The 20,563-nt window shown below is 33.6% G+C and overlaps 1 long non-coding RNA gene across 1 annotated transcript in view; it reads left to right on the forward strand.

Moving 5' to 3' along the window:
• Positions 1-224: 224 nt before the first annotated feature.
• LOC143236803 (uncharacterized) overlaps positions 225-20,563 on the forward strand; it is a 28,158-nt gene continuing 7,819 nt past the window's right edge. Inside the window, exons 1-3 of the long non-coding RNA XR_013019758.1 lie at positions 225-341; positions 609-716; positions 5,355-5,558. This is a non-coding gene — a long non-coding RNA (uncharacterized LOC143236803). The remainder of the gene's footprint in view (positions 342-608; positions 717-5,354; positions 5,559-20,563) is intronic.

A 20,563-nucleotide genomic window follows, 5' to 3' on the forward strand; every position in this document is an offset into this window, starting at 1 on the left:
CATTTCTCACCCAGCCCCACTCTACATTGTTTACTTATGAATCGTAAGTGTTCATTTTATAAAGAAAAAGAAAGTACCAGGCATTTGAACACACCGTAGTATCAATTTCTTAAGATTGTTTTCTAATCGTCTTTTGAAACTTATCTCAAACAAACAAAAACACGAAAAAAACGCGGAAGTTTGTGCTACGCACTTCTGTTGGTAAAAAAGCTTTCCTCAGTGACTGACTTTTCTAGAACAACTTCCTGTAACTAATGTTTGACAGGAAGATCTTTTGTAATGCACGACATTTGAAAAGTGTCTCCTGCAACGTCTTTATTTTATAGAGTAAACCTATACAAGTAAGGGATATCGTTCACTTTAAAATCATTATACGTAATTTTCAGCAGAAAACAATAACGTAATTTTCTTCATGGCTTTAAATATAAAACACATAATTATAAGTGTGACACATGTTAGAGATTTTGTATAGATGTGGACTAACTTGACAATTTGGACATTTTTATTTATTCATTTTTGGTGCAGTTAAACTTTAAGTCATTTGTAATTGTTCGATATTACTGTGATGTTAGATACTAATCTCTCTTTACTTAAAATAACTCTATCAGCAACAGAAGGGGGTCCTAATTCTACGCATTTGGATGTTTCTTCTTCAGATTATTCACACCCCAATATAACCGTTTAAGAAAAACAACAAAACGGATTCAGTAACGAAGGTAAGTTTTGTTAGTTCTGATAGTATTAACACTTTAAAAACACTCTTAAAACTCAAGCGATAATATTTCAGTTGTTTTGTTTTTTGATTGAAGAAATCCTGCAAGTTAATGTGTAGTAAAAGCTAGACTCAATTTGGTAACTAAGCCCGAATTTTTGTTATGTGAATTAAGAGAAATGTAGATAATTATATGCCCCCTTTGTTTCGAAATGTTGAGATTACGTTTTCTTATGTCAGGAAAGTTTTCCGTTTTATTCATTTTAGCATAGTTTTAGAACATGTCATAAGACTTACTCAGAGTGTTGTGGTTAACAGTAAAGTTCCTCCCTGGTTACTATTCTTTATTCCTACGGTCTTTCAGAGCACGTCCGCTTCAATATCAGTAAGCTATAAAAATACAAAAAGATATCCTTGGGGAGTGGTCATAAAATGTACAGCAGGGTGCTTGGGAAACAAACCAAGGTGGTGGAGCTGGGCCTAGCTAGGGCTTCATGTAAATTTCATCAGTTCAGTGCCTGGCACGTCAAGGTTCCCAAACATATTCCACATTTCCATGTCACGTCAAATGAATCAGTAACTTTTAAGTTCAAAGATTTTTGTAGACCGCCTAATGTCCTTTTTTTTTCCTCAATGATGTCATTCCTATATTCTCAAGTTACTATGTTATACTACTGAAAATAAAATTATTTAGAATATATTTAACTCAGTGTGTTTCAATACTTACGACGTTTCTACTGATTCCAGCTCAGCTCAATTCATATATTGTCATCGATAAACGAAACAAAGTAGTTTTTGAAAGTGCATCAATGGCTACAAATACAAACAAATGGATTATTTTTAACGTTAACATATGTTTTAACTACACCATAAATGGATGTAAGTGGAAAACAGGAATCAACGTTCACTGGGTTTAATGGCGTCATTTTTTAATTTATCTTAATTTGTCTTCAGAACAGAATATATACCAAACACAAGTTATATAAAACACAACGATAAATTGATATGTAATTTCTAAAAGGAAAAACAAAAACGCGTTGTTTCTTTATTTTTCAAGTTAGAATTTTGTTTCTGCAGAAGGTCCGGTATGACCAGGTGGGTTAAGGCGTTCGATTCGTAATCTGAGGGTCGCGGGTTCGAACCCCCGTCTCACCAAACATGCTCGCCTTTTCAGTGGTGGGGCGTTATAATATGAGAGTCAATCCCACTATCCGTTGGTAAAAGAGTAGCCCAAGAGTTGGCGGTGGATAGTGATGACTAGCTGCCTTCTCTTACACTGCTAAATTAGGGACGACTAGCGCAGGTAGCCCTCGTGTAGTTTTGCGCGAAATTCAAAAACAAACAGAAAACGTTTCAGCAGAATCGGGTATTTTTTGAAAGCCATATTTTAGAAGAAGTTAAAACGAAAGCTATACATTCCTCTTTCTTTTCAAATAATTCAAAACAAGTTATTTTTTCTATAAATATCTAAGTTACTCAAATAATGGGACTTCTATTTTTTTCTTACGAAAGTAAGCTGAGTTTTAATATTAAAGTAAATAAGTTTGATACACGAAATGTCATCGTTGTTATTATACAGATGGTTTAGTAGTTAACGTGTCAGACGGTCTACGGTTTGTGTCCCGTTGACGAAAAAAATCATTGCTCTCCTAACTCTGGTGCCGCGAATAAGTTATAAGAGTGACGATAACATCCCATTATTGGATTAAAGTAGTTCTGGAGTTGGCAGTATGTTCTATTAATCAGGTGCTTTCTCTCTAGCCTATCAGTTCAAAGTTATGGACAGTTACCCCAAATTACCTACATTTAACTTAATGAGAATGTCCGAAGTGAAAAAGAAAGAACAAAAGCATGCAGGTTACACTAAATTCACTGATATTTGTAGAGGTCTCCAACGCGTAATAAACTGAGAGAGTAGAAGTTTTGACTCTTAATACGACACGCTGAGCTATGTGTTTTCAAAAAGGCTTTTCAAACTGAAGAGTATTTGCTCAAATCACAATATTTAACAAACAAACAACAAAAGCAAAATATTAAAATTTATGCATAACCTTAACGACTGGTATACTCTCGTCCCTAAGACATGTCATTGTTGCCTTATATGTATAATATTTTATAACGCGCGTGAGATCTCCATCTTCGTTGTTTCTCGGTGTCTCAGCGGAAAACTTCGAGGTTTATAACTGTAACATTCGATGTTTGCTTCCTGCGACGGGCAAAGCTCAGATAGCTAGTTGTGTTGGTTTGCAATACAGTTATATTTACCCTTCAACTGTGAAACTGTTATTTAATTAATTTTATTTGGAGATGCCTTTTAGGTTTCAGGCTTTATGACTTGAAAGTCTCTCTTTGAATTTCAAGAGTGATAACCATACTAAAGATTAGTGTGATCATAACACAGCTTTCTGGTTTTCATTATTGTTTTTTTTTTTTTTAATTTTATTTTAGCGCAAGGTTGCACAAAGGATATCTGTGAATAACCATCCAAAAATTCGAACTGATATACTAGAGGAAGGGCAACTAGTCAAAAACACCTGCTACCAACTCTTGGACGACTCATAATGTGACCAAACAGTGAGATTTGATCCTTGTTTTTATGCCCGTTCGAATGGCTCCAAACTGTAGAGTGAGGTTTTAGCCGAGGGGGCTCTAACCGTGGATCGTTAGATTTAAAGCTAGAACACGTCAACCACTAGGATTCTACTCCATTCTTGTTTTCAGAGTGATTAAAATATTTCTAGGAAACAACTAAAATCAGAGACAAAAATCAAAGTATTAAAAATATATTAAATATAACATTAGCATATTGTTATATTTTAGACTGAAAATAATGTTTTTTAAGTTATAATGTTGTTGTTTTTTACCAGTTCATTAAGTGCTCACTTCCAGCCTCTGAAACCTTATTACTTTAACTAAATGGATGTACCAAAATATATTTTGTGGGTGTAATGATCGCCCCACCCCGCTAGTGTAGCGGTAGGTCTACAGATTTACAACGCTAAAATCAGCGGTTCGATTCCCCTCGGTGGGCTCAGCAGGAGGCCCAATGTGGCTTTGCTAGAGGAAAACACACACACACACGGGTGTAATGATTATATTGTTAACAAAATCGACTAATATTATGAACAAGTATGCTTATGTTATTTCGCTCGCCCCACAAACAGCCGGTATGGGGTAATACTGACTGCCATAATCTGGGATGTCTGGCGTCATCTAAATTAGGCTGCAAGTTTTCACGAGACAAAAATTCAGAGCATAAACGTGGATGCACACGATATGTCAGAGAAGATAAAGAACCATTCAATGAGCGGAAATCAGTTAGTTCTTTCCTGTTGTTTGTGTGAACGTCAGCGTTTCGACGAAAATAATTTAACTAATATTATATATATATATTCATGTTCTTTAAACTTATCAACACAATATTTGAATAACCACACTTTATTCGATTTGTTGTAAACGTAGACAATTCGAAGCGTAAGTTCAGATACGGTTATTGAGTTAAAATCTTGAAAAGTAGAACAGAAATAACCGTAGGATAGGCCAAACTAAGACAAATAAACAGCAGTCAGTGAAACTATATATTAACTCATCGATTCGTGAACCAAAAAAAAAAACAACAACTTGGACTCAGTATTCTAAGTAGTCTTATAAAAAGTTGCCAGATAGTTGTGTAGAAATAAAAGAAACAACAAAAATAAGACCAAACTAGTATTTCACTTTCATCACATATTAAATAAATATCATTTGATCGCTCTATAATGCTGTCAAAAATGAAATAGATGACGTTTAATTTCCACACGGAGACAATATTACCGAGATGGAATATTCATCAAAGATAAGAGTTATTATAAAGTAATTTTACGATCACTTAACGTGTCCGATTAATAAATATTTTGGGAAAAAACTTGCTAGTAAGTGTATGCGTGTGTTATATGCAGTTTAGATTGATAATTATAAAATACAAAGATAAAAAATTGATGTCCATGCATTGGATATTTAATCTTACTAGTCTCAACCAAGAGAACAAAACAACATGTGTTATGTTAGTCAACATGGATCGATATCTAATGCCTATGTTATATCTCCCCAGTGTTTGTGGCTACATGCTTGTAAGGTATAAATACTTCACGCGTGTACATGTCATTTATAGCTTTTTCTATGTATATGTAAAACATTTTCATCGAATAATTTAATTAACATTTTCTATCTTACATAAAACACAGTAATATTGGAAGTGTTAAGAAAATATTCTTTGAAGACTTGATATTTTTGTACATAAGACTGAAACAAGCTAGTTGTTCCGTTCATAGAGTTAGTAGGAATCTAACTGGTGCTCTAAAGTTTCCGCTAGACTGTAACACAACTGAGCGTAAGTTCTTTACTGTTATTAGCCATTAACAATTTTAACTTGATGGTAATTAAAGTTAAAGTTATTACAAAGTTGTATTTATTGTACAATAAGCATCAAATGTCATTCGTGCCTCGGGAGTGGGAGAGAGGGAGGGACAGAAGCGAGCGTTAATACATCAGTTTCCTTGTTTGTTTTATTTAACACCGCCCTAATAAATTTAAGCAACTCCCATTTTTTTCAGAGTGGCTGTTGATTGATATGAAAACCGTACTTGTTTCCCCTTATCTGCAGGACACCTAGCGGCAAATGTTCCTTTCCCAGGTATCATCAGCTGCCCAGACTAAGCTGCAGGAGCTACAGAAGGGACGCCATTCACTACATCATACTGAAGAAACAAGAAAAAAAAAACATTCCTCATACGTTTCTTGTTACATATTGACGATGGGAGGACTCCAGGTTGTTGCTGAGATCCCCCTCGATGAAGACGTGACCACGGTCAGTGTAGAACCAGAAAAGCTTACATTTCGTAATCTTTATTTTTGTGATAAAAACGCGTAAAACTATTGTTTTTACACTAGAATGGAAATATTAACTTTTTTGTTAACTATGTACATGAAGGCTGCTCTGGGGAGAGTTGAATAAAACTAATGTTTAGAGTTTACACACACACACACATAAATTAAATGGAGCATAAGAAAAACGTAAAGGAAATCTACTGAAATGTTAAATTTCTTATAATATCTTGAGATCAGTGTACCAACTTCGAGCAGTATTCTAAGCATTGGTTGCTAGTGTATGTTATTCATAATCACGAAGAGGATCAGTGTAAGTCACGAAAACAAAATATTTATGAATCAACTAAGGCTCACTTCTTTACCTAAGGTTCAAGAAGAGAATAAGCCAGAACATTTTATTCACCACTCAAACGTTAGTCATGTCTAAACTTGGCTCAACAAAATAAACTAATAACTAACAGCATAATAATAAATAATCTTAGTACTTCGAAAAGTGTTTAATTTCAAAGTCTAAACTCAAGAGAGCTTCAGTTCAATCTATACTTTGATCAACATGTGTTTTTGAGTTATACATGTTTCAGAGTATTTTGCACCTCGTCACTAAACCTGAGCACAAGTTAACCAAAGAGAGATAAGTTGGACCTTATCTTAGTGAAAAGTATCCAGTGTTGACTTTTCTCGTAGCGACTACAAACCACTTTTTACACCAACAATATGTTTGATTAACAACACCAATAAAAACAAGAATTATTAATTAGTTACGACATAGAACAGATCGTGTTACTCTCAAGATATGGCTGGGTGTGAACGATAACTTTATAAAATTTTTGTTCCGTTTGTTTTTGAGCGCAAAACCACACAGGGGGATATCTGCGTTATGCTATACCCGATTTTTGGCGTAATATGTCCTCAAGTTTAAATATGAGCTACCGGGAGGGATTTTGTTTCGTTATCAGGCTTTTAACAAAATGAATGATTAAAAGTGAAAATATAACAGTTAACAATAAGAAATATTATGTTTATTGATAAAAAATGTCCAAGTAGTGGCAGATATTTTTCTCAAAACATATATGTTAACATATGAAACTTCGGGATCGATCAGTCTATAGAGGGCCTGGCATGGCCAAGCGCGTAAGGCGTGCGATTCGTAATTCGAGGGTCGCGGGTTCGCGCCCGCGTCGCGCCAACCTGCTTCCCTTTCAGGCGCGGGAGCATTATATGTGACGGTCAATCCCACTATACGTTGGTAAAAGAGTAGCCCAAGAGGTGGTGATGACTAGGTACCTTCCCTCTAGTTTTACACCCCTAAATTAGGGATGGCTAGCACAGATAGCTCTCGAGTAGCTTTGTGCGAAATTCCAAAAGCAAATAAAACAAACAAATCTTTTCATATACGAGATTGGTTGAAGTTAAAATTAATACTTATTTCAATATATTTTGTTATGCAGTATGTAAACAAAACTGAATTAAGTTGAAATGAAAAATGTGTATTGCTTCCAATCTCACAGATTATTGGTGTAATTAAGTTCAACCTTTTATTAAGTCATATATGTATCAGTTCACCATCCGTATCAGTTCACTATCGTAGTCGAGAATTGCAGTTTTGTGTGTAATCATCCTTCTTCCTCCTAACTTTATTTTGTTCACATGAGCTTCTAACTGACACATGTTTTCATGGTAATAGGTATTGTTTTAGTCCTATAAATCCTAATTTTAAAACGTTACATCATTTTTTTCTTCTTGTGAATGACATCTAGTGGCTTATTTATGTAATAGTTATGACTGGTACAGACGTAATAAACTGGAGATAACTAACATTTACATCTGGTTATTGGAGACGATTGCTTTAATATAACCTGATATTTAAAAACAAAAACAACATTGCTTCTGGTTTAATAGCTTTCATATAGTTTTTGGTTTACGTTTGCGAAAGAAACACTCACAAATACACAATTTTAAAAATACATTCATAAGTTAAAATGATAATGTGCTTTAGAATATTTTAAGTAAGTAAAATGAGAAATCTAAAAAATATTATTTGAAAAACATTGCGTCTAAAAATATCAACGAAAGTACAAAATTTATAAGGAGATCACCCTTTGGAAATCTATTTATAAGGAGATCACCCTTTGGAAATCTATTTATAAGGAGATCACCCTTTGGAAATCTATCTATAAGGAGATCACCCTTTGGAAATCTATTTATAAGGAGATCACCCTTTGGAAATCTGAACCCCAATCACACACCCTCAGTTCCACAGTCTGACACCCTCAGTTTATTTTCTAACCGTTTTGTGGTGGAGTATCTGTTATTGGAAAACGTATTACCGCTTGTGATTGGACTACATTAGTTTTTCACCATCAGGATATAGAATATTTTGAAGCGACATGTTTTTTGTATGGAAAAGCTGTGATCTACAACACTCGTATGCAAGAGTAAATGTGTTATTTCTTAGCTCAACATAATCTTAGGGAATCTGTTTGAAAGGAAGAAAAAACATTACTGAGAAGCATACGAGTATTGACGAATAGAAATACGCCATGTTTTGTAATTAAGGATTATTTCCAAAAAACCCTGAACATTTAATGTTTCGTCCTCCGCTGGTACAGCGGTAAGTTACGGATTTACAACGTTAAAATCAGGGGTTCGATTCCCCTCGGTGGACTCAGCAGATAGCCCAATGTAGCTTTGCTATAAGAAAAACACACATTTAATGTTGGACTAACTTTTTTCCACTTTTCAAGTAACTAACAAACAGGTTTTATTAAAAATAAATAAATAAACAAATCATTCCGGTGGTTAAAAGCTTGAAAATATTCAGTTCTTCAACTTCTTAAAGACCATACCTACAAAAAAGTAAAGCATTCATGTACGTGTGTTACACAAGTAAAGACATACATTGCAGGGTGGTAATGTCGAGATTAGGCTTAGTGTCACGTCAGGTATTGTTGCTTAACGAGGAAATCTTTCCACGACCACACTAAAGGAACTACGGTAAATTACTTCAGTCCTTCGGTTGCAATCCTGGGGTGAACAAACAATGCGTATAAAAGCTCGTCTGTAAATCTTCTGTGAGTAGGAACATTCGGTCGTAAAAATTTGGTACTTAGGAAAGTAAAAGCCAGTTGGGGTTGGCGGTTAGCCCAACCCAATACCTGTAAAATTCGTATAGAGGTCGTTCAAATGAATCTGTTACAAATAATGAGGAACAAAAAAAAAACTAAGTAAATATTTTGGATTGCGCGTAATTTTTGTTATTCTGTACTAGTGCAAAGAATTATTGTTTACATATATAACTGAAATCGAAACCCTTATAAGGTTATAAGGGTTTCTATTTCAGTTTTATCAATACTTCTTGGACCCACGTGTTTTTAGAACATCATGTTTACATATATGTATATTTGAAGTTCTAAAATATCCTTGGCAATGTTAATAATTTAAAAGTTTTAGGTTTTATAGATTCAGTCATTTGTATAAAGTTCATTGTGCAATGTGTATACAGAATGCGCAAGGGTTCTATAGAAAATCGTTTTCTTTCTTTGTAGAATGGTGAAGTACTGATCAAGTTATACATAGTACAGAGGCTGACGTGAAAACACAAATTCTCTGTTATTTAGTACATCTACTACAAACATTGCGACGGGTTTTTACTTGATAATGTGTAGTTTGAAGGTTTAATAAACCGCTAATCGTGTTTTCACTTCACGCAGGAAGACTTTAACGTAATCAAATAGCGAATACGGAATTGTACTATCAAATGTGAAGAAAACGATAGGATGGGTGTGGCCCAACGGTTAGCGTGCTGGCTTATGAATCTGGACTTAAATGGTTCGCGTCCCGTTGTCATAAGAGCAACCCACTTTCTATAGATGCTGTTTCTATCAGTTCAAAATAAGGAATGGTTAGCCTTAATATGGCTTCACGTAACTTTATAAAACAAACTGAAGACGATACCTTCTAATAAAAGGAAATTCACGTTTTTGGACATTGTAGGATATTACGTTTCAACTTGATTTTCTCACCTAAGTTGCTGATTCAGGTAACATAAGCTCTTAACCGTATAGAGAAGGTACACTTATTGATAATGTTGAAGTTTTCCTAGCATTTAAACAACTGATGTGTAAAATATGCCGTGATAAGTTCTTCAGGTAAAAGTCAGCTAGAGATACGTGTAACATCCTAAAGGTAAAACTTAAGTACAGTGTTACATGTTACAAGTTCATAGTTTTTAACTAAAATGAAAATCCATACATGAAGAAAAACGTTTTGAGAAAACATCAATCTTTAAAACTTAATCAAACGTTTCATTTGTCAAAATATTTTATTCATGTAATAATAAAATAAATTAATTTTTACACGATATTTCATTAATTGTGGTATAATTCGGGCAATTTCCATAGCCAAATATAAATGTAAAATCTGGCTAAAGTTTACGTGACAAATGGATTCTGTTTCAGATACGTCGTTTCATTTCTATAGTACACTGAATAATAAGTGAAAGCAAAAATTGTAGAAGATTATATAATAACAATAATTTGCACTTTTCAATTATAGCATCACAGTATAATAAACAGATAGTATCCTGCTCTAACTTACGGAGCATACTTGAAACTTGAAGTTGGAAAATTAGAAATTTGCTTGATGTTATCAACAAATTTATCAGTTTTAAACCAATTAAAAAATCTAAACAAATTATAATAATACAACGAAACTTGATGCACTTTACAAAGTGCCATTGCTTCTCTTAATGGAGACCAATAATAAGGAAAGAAACAACGCTGCTTAATATCAAACGAATCGTCTCAGGTTAAGTTAAATTTATGAACATTAAACTACATATCCTCTGCTATATCTCATGTGTTTAGTTTTCATTTGTTACATAATATCGTTTGTATGACACTACATAAAAAATTATAAAATGTAAGAACATTAACGGTGTTGTTCAAATAATAGTTTTTGTTTGTGTGTTTGTTATCGTGCGCAAAGCTATACAATAGGCTATCCGTATTTTGCTTAAAATTTAATGTCTAGACCCGAGTGTTAGCGTTATAACCCCTCACACCCTTAACATTGAATCATCATGTAACCCTGTATTAGTAATCGTCTTACATCCGTCCACCTTCGGTTATGTTCAACCCTGTGTATTTATGAGTGTGCTTTTGTGTGGTTGTGCGTTTAACAGGAACATTTCTCGAAAACTGTTGAACGGATTTAAACATTACTGGTTTACGTTTGTACTATGACCCAACTCAGAAGTAAATAGTTTTTGGAAGGCCATGGTCACGAAAATCCAAAAAAATCCCTATTTGAAAACAAGGGGACAAATTTTTCACATAATTTTTGGTTTGTAACAGAAAAGCCCAGTATGGCTAGGTGATTAGGGCTCTCGACTCGTAATCAGAGGGTCATGAGTTCGAATCCCGTCTCACCAAATATGCATGTTTTTTCAGCTGTGAGGCGTTATAACGTGACGATCAAAACCACTATTCGTTGGTAAAGAGTAGCTCAAGAATTGGCAGTGGGTGATAATAATTAGTTACTAAATTAGGGACAGCTAGCGCAGATAGCCCTCGTGTAGCTTTGCACGAAATTCAAAAACAAATTGTAAACTAAAATGATCAGATTTTGATGAAACGTGGTGGACATATGTAAAACATTATCTTACCAAAAATGGTTCGTATTTGTTGATAGCCAAATATGACAAACGCTGCGTAGCGGATGTATGCGCTCTACTAAGTGCCCCTCTAGTTCATACTGTGGCAGTTGTTGACCCTAATGCTTTACTACAACTGATGTCAAATTTATGCTTGAATTGCTTGCTTTTCAGGTCCCTAAAACTGTATAAAACTTATGTGATATGCAGCAGATGTTTCATATCTTTCGCTTTCAAGGTCTTTTTATTTTTAATCTGTATTTTTCAGTAAATAATGTGGTCGTATAAATCAATCTTATTTGATTATGTAGTTGAATTTGTTAGATCTAATTCTATAAATATGTTGATAATAACGAAATATACTCTTACGAAAATGGAAGAAGTTAACGTTTTTTCGCAACTAAAATGTTGCCTGCAGACGGCCACACACCACGCAACTAGCGGCGTTGAGTGACGAGGTGAAGCCCCTGGTCCTATTAAACCACCCCACACCTGTTATGTTGAACGGTTGCGATCAGCCGAGTACGGGTGGGCCTGCCTCGAAATGAAACTGGGGTACCACAACAGTAGCTTCCGTGCTAGTTGTGATGTATACGCATTTCTGGGAGGTGCAATATTTGTTTAACGTGGACAATATACCTTATTTTGGTTTAACAGAAATTAACATACATATATTAAATTACAAAACAGTTCTCAAAATGATTTTTTTTTTTGCTCTAACTTCAACGTAACTCATGACAAGTTGTTTTCTTTCTGTCTCATCTTAGTATTTCAATATTCTGTAAACGCAACTTGAAAAATCAGTTCCAACACCACCGCACTATATTTATATATACTTCATCTCGACAAGAATACTTGTACGTGTCTAGGCATAAATTTTTCTTTGTGAAAATATTCGTTTTGTATGCTAATATGTTTGGTAAACTGTGTTAAGTATATTCAGGTATTAGTAAATAAAATATATTGTTAGAAACGTAAGCAGAATACCCTATATTTTACAGTGAATGTATTTAATGTAATTATTACCTTCACTTTAAAGGAGGGCCTGGCATGGGTTTGAGGTTGTTGCGCACAACTTGTCGTAGCACTTCACTGAAAATGTTTGTCCTTTCAGTGAGGGCGTTTAATAAGATTCCACTATTCGTTAATAAAGAGTAGCCTAAGTGCTGACGATGCGTAGTGTAGATTGGCTGTTGTTCTTCTGGTTTATCACTTCTAATTTAGGGACGACCAGTGCAACTAGATTCGAGCAGCTGTGTGGGAAAGTCCGAAAACGAATAAATACTTGTATTAAATAAATAGAACCAGCTAAGATCTAGCTCAACCAATTGGTCTGTCGATGTCTATCTTTAGGTTAGATATCTTTGTTAATACGAAGCAATCTCGTATGGCATCTATAATAATTATGTTATGGCTTGATAGTCTGTGAGAAATACTAGAAGATAATACCACTGAGCAAAAACATAAATTGTAGTACTGTTGTGACTACAATTGTGCACTGTAACAATGGCCACTAGGTATTACGAAGGAAAAAAGCATGGTTTTCATATTGATTACTTATCTCTCTGAAAAACTGGGTGTCGTTTAAGTTTTTCAAGATGGCGTGCAACAATAGTGAACTCACTTCTCCTACTCTTCGTTCTTCATGGTCGATTTTGGTTTGGTTGTTGTTTAAGTGCAAATTTACACATTTGGTTATCTATTCTATGTTAACTACAGATATCAAAACCCGAACTATAACATCGTAAGTGTACATACTCAGTTGTCGCTGAGCCACTGGGAGCTTTGTGGTCAAAACAAGCATCAATGTTGTTTTAGGGCAACTTGATATATTTTTAAAAACCATTCTACATAACAATACTGTGAGTAAAATATATCTTATTAAGCGCGGTGAAATAAACATATTTCTATTTCCTCTTCGTTTATTTTTCTATTTTTTTGAAGAGAAATTAAATTATTAGAAAATCTGTCTTGCGAAATTTATTTTACAATTCCAAACACTATGCAAAATTTACAAGAGTTTAGAAAAGTTTTCGGCTTATTAACTGAAACGTCACTAACAACTGAGATACAAATTTTCATTATATATATATTGATAATTTGATATGTTGTGTACAAAATTGATGTTTTAAATGCTGCAGTGGTCCCTAAAATGATGGCCCAGTGTTAATAAAGTGTGTGGAGAAGGGTTACGGCTTACATTTTGAAACGGGCAAACTCACGAAATTCCGTCACTCTAGTGGCGTTCAACATTGTAATTATTGATAGTAAAACTGACAAAAATCTTGGGTGAGCTGTCACTAGGTCTTTGAGTAATGGCGACACCTACAGGCAGATAGACAGCGACCTCTGGAACAACAAATGCCGTTCTTGTTAGCTCGTGCATATCAAATTTGGCCCCTCCTCTTTCATGCTGCTGCCTTAAGGGACCTCGTTTATCATTGTAATGAGGAGTAACCTGCCTCCAAGTAATCATTATCAACTAATGTTGACCTCGTCCATGTGCTTTTTCACCTCACGGACAAAAACATCTGCCGACTTTTTCACCTTCACCAGAGGGAGCTAGACGACCTCTGCTGGTGTATCAGTAATCACATTTCTCAGAACAAGGCCTTTGTTCTCATGACTTTCAAAGGAAAATAAAGATTTTTCGCAGTGTTTTCTAACTCTAAAGTAGTGTAATATAATTCTAAAAGCTACAAAAATTAAATAAAAGAATAACCAAAAATCCAATAAAACATGTGATATCAAAATATGAAATAAAATATTTTTTTGTGATTAAGTGCCTATCATACTGCCATTTAAAGTTTAAACAGATTCTAACTGTGATCTCAGTAAAAGATACTACTTTACATTTTCGTATAAAACATTTATATCGAAATTATTAAATATCTTCACAATAAGCATTTGTTCATTTTTAAAAAGCAACTTTATCCTAGTAGTTGAGTAAAAAGAGAAAACTTGATTTATCAAAAGTTCTCATGTTATTCCTAATAAAACGTTTGCCAAAACGCTAGTGAAAATATTTACAATTCTTTTGTTTATCTTAGATGTTATGTGAAACTGCATCTAATATAATTTTTTGTGTTTTTATTTCCATTATTTTAACGCGGTGAAAACCTGAAAAGTTGGCTTTACTGTTTAAAATAGCAGTTAAACCCAATCTTTAGATAAATGCTACCATATAGATCTGAATAATTTCTGAACACGAATAAGGTAAGACTGTAATTAAATTTAGAATATTCCGTCGCTCGAGAGCAATGAAAACATTGTTATAATGCTAATTAGCGAGGTGCAGTGAGTTTAGTTTGTTATAGTTTTACAATATATTTTTAAGTGATTAATTATTCGAGTTAGAAAAATATTGAAAATGATCATAATACTGGGATTTGATGAGAGAAAAGAAATAATGATAAACTGATATTTTTTTCAATATTCCCTTAAGAAATAAATTTATTGCTCAATATTTCGACCACAGGTTTACTTTAGATAGATCGTAAAGGAACAAAGACATTAATCTTTATAATAACATAATACAGATCTTATTTTAAAAAAATACCTTTACATTACAATCGTTACTACCGTAGCATTATATCCAAAATACTGTAGTAACATTAGAATCCCCGAGTTATCACTTATATCATTATTATTACATCAATTGTAAATACAGTTGGAAAATAGAACATTATCATTGGATATTATGATAATTTATCTGATTATGTGTTGTTTTCCGAAATGTTGTATGGTAAGTTTATTCATAATAAAAGTGTTAAGAGTATTTTCAGATTTGTTTTTAATTTTCTCTCATCAAAGCATAGTTACATTCTTGGATCAACACTATTTTCGTCAAATGATTTTAATATTATGCAAAATTAAAATTAGTTTATTCATTTTTATTATTTGAGATTCGTGCGTGAGTACACCTGGTGGCATCTTACGTACCAAATTTCGTAAAGTGAAACTAAGGAATTAAACATCGAACCACAAAATATTTTCGAATTGTATTTGTTGCTACTATAATAATAATTTAAACAATAACTCTTATTAATATTGTAAGGTTCCTATGATATTTTCGGATATAATGTCGTTATTATATTGAGGGTTGTAATGTTATATTATTACTGATATAATATTTTATATGATTTTGCTGTGTGTGACGTTATTACCTAATTCAATGTATATAATTTTATCACATTAATGCTATAGATTAAACTATTGTTGTTTTGCTAGATGAACGAGTTTGTTGCCACATTTTCGAATATTATAATTCTTATTCAATTGTATAATAACGTCAAAATTATACTCTCTCACAACACCAGATGGACTCGAATAATTGTTGTATACCTTTAAAAGCTTTACTTCTTGTGACCCTTTCTTATGATTTCATCAGCAGAGATCTCCAAAACATTTCAGTTAAATTGGTACTTTTATTTCAACAGGGCCCGGCCTGGTCAGGTGGTTAAGGTACTCGACTCTCGGGTTCGAATCCCCATCTCACCAAACATGTTCGCCCTTTCAGCCGTGGGTGTGTTATAATGTGACGGTCAATTCCACTATTCGTTGGTAAAAGAGTAGCCCAAGAGTTGACGGTGGGTAGTGATGACTAGCTGTCTTCCCTCCATTCATACACTACTAAATTATGGACGTCTAGCACAGATAACCCTCGTGTAGCTTTGTGCGAATTTTAAAACAAACAAAACTTTTTCAACAGTTCTTTAAATACAAGGTTGCTAGAATAATGCGAAATAATTTTAATAGCATGTACCGAACTCTATAAGTCCACTTATCTTAGGCTTAACATCAGTTAAACCTTTATTATGTACGGCCTATATTCCATAAAAAGATAAATTAACACTGTAATTTGTGTACTTTGTTTTGTTTTAGTATAGTTATGGCTAAACTTTACCGTATTTCATAATATCAATAAATGAACTTATAAAGTTATTCTTCTACCTAATAAGAACTTTTTTTAAACATTTCATAACCTTTTAACACGTTGTTGTACTGCATGCGCAATCAGATTGTAAAGTGCGCGCGCACTTATTATTATACATTCATCGTGATTGAAACTTCTTTATCGTCAAATATTCTCATGCGATCCACTACTGTCTGGATAACTATCCGTATTCTTAATGCTCTCATCTTCTGTGTTTTCATCAAGATTTAGATAATTATTCTTGACTTTTGTGTATATTGTTCCTCGTTTACGCGTGAAGTTTTGGTTTAATTCTTTTCTTCCAATAACATTAATCGGAAAGATAAAATTCATAAAAAACATAATCTCAGGCACTGCGAATAAAAAATACTACAAGGTGCGTCTAACTGATGTGGGTTGGAAGCTTTAGTGTGCTGTAATCCTTTTTATTTCGTATAAAATAAACATAGAAAGTAACCAATGCATTGAAGAAACAATTCCGTACGCGCTAAGGAAAATAAATTCAACAAGTGGCCTTATAATACAATGATAAATAAGCAATCACATTTAAAACTTGAAGTAGGCCCAGCTCCATCGCACAATTGCAACATATTCGCTCGTTCTACAGCATAAAGGGAAATATGATAGTCGAAATGAGTCGAACTAGTACTTGAGTTCTAGCATAAAAAAAGAAAGACTTAAAAATCTGCCATTAATTTTTTAGCGTGAAAATGTTGAATAAATGTATTACACTAGTAATCTCTCAAGAAATAGTCCTAGTTCAGTCTTATAAACGTTTTTGTGAGTGAAAGATAAATGTATAAGTGTAGCTTATAAAGTTCATTCACACATTCGCTAAATGCGTTTGTTAACTTAAACTGTTAAACAGGGTTGAAAAATTATGTTCGTTTGCTTGACTGAATCACAAAAAATAAAGAATAAATATATAATAAATGCAAGTGAAAAGGCCCGGTATGGCCAGGTGGTTAAGGCACTCGACTCGTAATCTGAGAGTCGCGGGTTCAAATCCCCGTCGCACCAAATATGCGCGCCCTTTCAGCCGTGGGGGCGTCATAACATGACGTTCAATCCCAATATTCGTTGGTAAAAGAGTAGCCCAAGAGTTGGCGGTTGGTGGTAATGACCAGCCGCCTTCCCTAATTTTGGTTTTGCATTTCGCAGAAAGCTACACCAGGAATTCTAAACAAACCAAACAAATAAGCGAAAAAAAAAAGCAAACATTTGCGAATACTGATGTATATTTGTATGTTTATTTTTGTTCGGTCATTTCTGACGATTTATCTGTCTTTATCATCACAGCAATGAATTCCCCACAAAACTAATAACACAATTTTAAATATTCCATATATTTTGACGAAATATTGTAAGTGAAGTTCCATTTAAGTAAATAATAATAAAGGTTAAAGTTCTTCTTGGGCGCGTGTCAAGTTAACGAACCTTCTTCTTGTGACCATTATAGGTAGTTAGCCATATAGTGTATAGTAATTAATAATAAAGTTTAAAGCTCTTCATGGGCGCGTGTCAACTTGACGAACCTTCTTCTTGTGACCATTATAACTAGTTAGCCATACAGTGTACAGTAATTAAAAAAATAAGAAGCAGGTCCTAATGTAATGACAAATGATGTGTAATAATAGTTTTCCTGAACAAAATAAATTTATTTTACGAAACCACTGTCCTTCACAAAGTGGCTTCTAATACGATGTACATAAGATTTATATTAAATGTATGTGTTTTAAAATAAGTTCACGCATTTCAATTCCGAACGATGACAGTCCTATTCCTTTCATTAGGTTGTTTGATCTGAACAAGTAAATTCATACTGGGAATTGGCGATTTAAACTTGCTGTAAATTGGACAATGGCTTTATTTACACTGTATCTTCTCTTATACTATAGACATCTCGAGAATTTAGGTAGTCGCATATATTACCTATTCTTAACGCCGAGTACGATTTTTTAATTTTGGTATTAACTATTTCTTTGATAATCAAATTTTATTCTTGGATCACGTTTATCACAGATACTTAGTTTATTAAGTCAAAATCCCACTAACTGAATACATTTAACTGACGAATTAAATTAAAGCAATTATTGTTGTTTTGAATTAAGCACAAAGCTACACAAAGGGCTATCTGTGCTCTGCCCACATCGATCTATCTGCTGTGTCCACCGAAGGAAATCGAACCCCTGATTTTAGCGTTGTAAGTCCGCAGACATACCGCTGACCCACTTGGGGGCAAAGCAGTTATTTATTGCTTTAGGATTCAGAGTGTTTTTAAATACACATGGGCAGAGATATAGCCTACTAAATGTAGCATATGTAACAATATTGTGTTACTTTCTCTTATTTGTTGTCACCCGCTGGGACAGCGGAAAGTCTACTGATTTACAACGCTAAAATTAGGGGTTCGATTTTCTTCGGTGGACACAGCAGATAGATCGATGTGGCTTTACTGTACAAGAAAATAAACATACTTAGTTGTTATTGTTTAATATCACTTTTCGTTGACCTCTAAACAAATCCATGAACAATGTATAACATTCACTAGTTGTAAAACTCATTGTAAGTGGTTAAATAAATAAAACGTCACTCATCAAATTCCCTTGCGATAAGGATGGTTTACCATAAAAACTAAAAATACACTTTTTAGCAACATACGATTTAATTGTTTCACTAATGGCTTTAATATATAGGTGTTTTACCATGTTTAACGTATTTATAGCAACTCGAACTATTGACCAAGTATATAACTTAAATGTTTGTTTCATATATTAACGTAAAGCTACTTAGGAGCTAATTGCCGTCTTTAAGTTTGAACTGAAGATAGAGGGAATGCTGCCAGTTATCAGCATCTACTGCCAATTATAGGACTATTTCTCATCGATCGAATAGTAGAATTTGATTTTCTTCCTTCAAATGCATCAACGGTCCTAAAGTGCCGAAAGTGATTTATTTATATATATTTTGGCAGATCCATAGTCCAGCACGATTATTGTTAAGCTGCCCTCGGCACTACAGCTTAAATAATAATAATATTAACATTGTTCATGAACTATTTTTTAACTTATAAATCATTTCAAATATCAGCTAGATACAATTTTATTTCGAAGTGATTAGGTTTAATTAGCTTGAAAATATTACAAAATCCAAGCATTAAAAATGGTGTCTTTTACTCTTCCAGTTCTATCGCTTAAGACGTTGCGTTTCAAATGTTGTTTCATACAAGCATATTTTCATTCGATATAATGTTAGGAATATCTACATGAGCTAATGTTTAGAGGACGTATTTTAATTATAATTCCATCTAATGTTTTTTTTTTTTATTCGATTGTGTTTACTTTTAACAAATATATCAGTTCATATGTTCCAAGGACTAGAATGGCCTGGTAGTTAGGGCGCTCGACTCATAATTTTAGGGTCGTGGGTTTGAATTCTCATCGCATTAAAACATGCTCGCCCCTTCAGCCGTAGAGGCATTATAATGTGATGGTCAATCCCACTGTTCATTAGTAAAAGAGTAGCCTAAGAGTTGGCGGTAAGTGATGATGAATATCTGCCTTTCTTTTAGTCTTTTACTGCTAAATTAGGAACGGTTAGCGCAGATAGCCCTCGCTTAACTTTGCGCGAAATTAAAACATAAACAAAATAATTGATATCAAAATAGAATACATGAATTTTTTGTGGTTACGCGAAACCGAAAAGAAAGATAATTTTGCGACATGAATATTGTAATTAATTTGGGAGTAAAACGAATTCATGAAGTACCAAAACAAAATTGAACAAAAATAAAAATATTGCATTTTAGTGTATAAGGTGAATATTTCAAACAGTTAAATAAGTTCATAATGCAATTGAAATGTAATGGGCAATACTGGTGGAATCAAACATGGGATTTTTTTTTTGTAAACGTTTACTAACACACTGCTCGCAAACCTTCAATGATCTCTTCCCATTTTGTACATGATTTCATTAATCATAATCAGGACCGTGGCGTCGCCTTCATTAATTCTATTTTGAATGTAGAAACCCACGCATAAAATAATCTCTTAGAATAACTTCTTAACTCGAAAGCAATTTACTGTTACTTTTAATTACCATAATTAGAAAGGAATCAAATCCGTGTACACTGACTTTTGACACTAATTAAGTAACGGAAGAAAGTTTCATTTCCATTACTTATTAGAGTGTCGTGAGTCTTGATTAGAGTGTCGTGAGTCTTGATAAAGATAATTGTGTTTAGTTTGCTGAAAACAGTTCACCGAGTTGGAAGTAACATACATCCTAGTCTGAAGCTGATTCAAGTTCATTGAAACTACAAACAATCATACGATGTCTGGTGCAGTCGTTCTAATGCTCATAATAAGCTCAATGTTCACGTTATACCAAGATATTT

The sequence above is a fragment of the Tachypleus tridentatus genome, chromosome 13 (assembly GCF_004210375.1).
Source record: "Tachypleus tridentatus isolate NWPU-2018 chromosome 13, ASM421037v1, whole genome shotgun sequence".
In the NCBI taxonomy this organism is placed as follows: Eukaryota; Metazoa; Arthropoda; class Merostomata; order Xiphosura; family Limulidae; genus Tachypleus; species Tachypleus tridentatus.